At 48.2% G+C, this 2,500-nt stretch overlaps 1 protein-coding gene across 2 annotated transcripts in view; it reads left to right on the top strand.

The window, feature by feature from the left end:
* The window catches only part of LOC113813971 (uncharacterized), a 304,006-nt gene that overhangs the window by 1,034 nt on the left and 300,472 nt on the right, over positions 1–2,500 (top strand). The gene's annotated exons all lie outside the window — the stretch shown is intronic.

Genomic DNA, 2,500 nt, shown 5'->3' with positions numbered 1-2,500 from the left:
AGAGAGAGAGAGGAAGGGGGAGTCGCTCCAAGGAGATTGAATGGGGAATTGTAGCAGCCTTAATGGTGGGAAAAGAGGACTCCTTTGGCAAGATTTCCAGGCGATTAAAGAACGAGAAATCGGTGTTTATATTGTCGTTCGTGATAGTTTCGGGAAGCCGGTGATGGTGATGAATCGGGAGAGACGAATGAAAGGAGAAAGATCTGTGTAAATGATTTTTTTTATCAATATTTTGTTTACTGATGTTGTTTCAGTTTTTTATCATAATTACTTTTTTTACTGATACTGTTTCAGTTTTTGTTATAATTATTTTGTTAACTGATGCTATTTCAGCTTTTTATCATAATTATATATTGATTTTATATATATTCAAAATATAAACATGTAATTTCGGTCTCAATGGATGTATATATCTATATCTATCTATTTATGCTTTGGAACTTATACTTTAGAATTCTGTTTTAAGAAAAGTGAAGTTTTAGAAGGACTGAAAACGAATAGAAAGAGAAAAAAAAACTGGTTTCCTACGCCTTTCGACGGAAATACAAAGTTTGTTACATTAGATACACAGCGTTAAGAAAAAGAGAAATACATAAGCAACTTATAAAAATACACACACACAAAAACAACGAACAAACTTTTTCCTTTTCCTTTTTCTTTTGCCAACGCTGCTCAGAAGAAAAGAAAATAGGAGTATTAAGACACACCACATTTTTCTTTTTTGAAAATACTTTCTAGATAAATACCCCTTTGGACTAGCCACAAGTCTCCCAGGAATGACCTTATGTTAATGAACAGTTAAAAGGGAACAGGAGAGAGAGAGAGAGAGAGAGAGAGAGAGAGAGAGAGAGAGAGAGAGAGATAGATAGATAGATAGATAGATAGAGAGAGAGAGAGAGAGAGAGAGAGAGAGAGAGAGAGAGAGAGAGAGAGATGGGGCAGAGCTAGAGAGCCGAAATATACAGATGAAAAAGATGACGAAAGAAAGGAGAGGAGAACGACAGAAGAGAATTATCCAAAAAGTCATAAGATCCAGAGAGATGGAGAGGCGTGGAGAGGTTTGTGAGTTGCTCATGTCCCTCAGGAATAAGGGGAGGGAGGGGGGGGATGAGGGGGAGAGGGGAGGGAGGGGAGAGGACGAGGGAGAGGGAGGAGGTTGAGAAAAGAAGGAGGAGAGAGGGAGGGAGGTCGAGAAGGGAAGGAGGAGAAGGAGGGGAGATGGATGAAACTGGGAGAGAGGAGGGAGGGGTGAGGGTGAGAGAGAGGAGGAGGTCGAGAAGCTGGGAAGGAGGAGAGAAGGAGGGGGGGATGAGGGGGGAGAGGGGAGGAAGGGGAGAGGATGAGAGAGGGAGGAGGTTGAGAAGGGAAGGAGGAGAAGGAGGGGAGATGATGAGAGTGGGTGAGAGGACGGAGGGGAAGAAGGGGAGAGGGAGATGGAGAGGAGAGGGTGGAGAGGGGAAGAGGAGAAGGAGGGGAGAGGATGAGAGAGGGAGGAGGGAAGAGGGTGAGAAAGGAAGGAGGAGAAAGAGGGGGTGAGAACGAAAGGAGAGAGGGAGATAAAGGTGAAAGGGGAAGGAGAGTAGAGGATGAGAGAGGAATGTGAGAAGAGAAGGGGGAGAGGGGGACGGTGAGGGAGAGGAAGGGAAGACATATAGAAGGGAAGAAGTGTGGAGAGAAGGAGAGGGCAGGCGGCAGAGTTGTGTGGGTGGTGGAAAGGGGGGAAGGAGGAAGGGGGAAAAGGGCATGGACGGAGAGAGAGGGGGGTAAGGCGGGCAGGTGATAGAGAGGGCGAGGGAGAGAGAGAGGAGGAAGGGAGGGAGGGAGGGAGAGAGAGTAGGGCGCAGTGGTACTCAAGTGAACGGGCCATACCAAGGGGTTACGATGCTGAGGGAGAGCCAGTGTGCCCCACCCCCCTCCCCTCCCCCTCCCTCTCTCTCTCAAACCTGCCCTCTCCACTCCCTCCCCTCCCTCCCTCCTCTCTCTCCTCCTACCTGCCCTCTCCCCCTCCTCCTTCCCTCTCTTCCCTCTTCTATCCCCTCACCCCCTCCCCTCCTCCCTCTCTCTCCTCCCTCCCATCCCCTCCCTCCTCTTCCTCTCTCCTCCTGCCCTCTCCTTTCCCCCCCAACACTGCCACCCCCTTCTTCTTCCCACCCGAGATCCCCCCCTTTCCCCCCTTTCCCCCCTATCCCCATGTACTGCTGTTTCTCAAGCACCGAATTTTCACTCGGGGAGGGGAGGGGGGAGGGGAGGGGAGAAGAGAAGACGTGGATAAAGATAATAATTATTGAAGGAAGAGAAGAGGAGAACATGATCGAAAAAAGGAGAGAAGAACAAAGACTAAGAAGAGGGGAACAAGAGGAAAAGAGATAAGAGGAGGGAGAAGGGAGAGAGAGAGGCAAGGAAGGGCATGCGAACCGAAAAGGGAAGAGAGAAGGGGAGAGAGAGAGAAAAAAAAATCATGTAATTTTATTTCAAGAAAAGGCTTTTCCCGCGAGTAGAG

Source organism: Penaeus vannamei, chromosome 18 (assembly GCF_042767895.1).
Source record: "Penaeus vannamei isolate JL-2024 chromosome 18, ASM4276789v1, whole genome shotgun sequence".
Taxonomy (NCBI): domain Eukaryota; kingdom Metazoa; phylum Arthropoda; class Malacostraca; order Decapoda; family Penaeidae; genus Penaeus; species Penaeus vannamei.
This window is presented reverse-complemented; position numbering and strand designations above follow the sequence as displayed.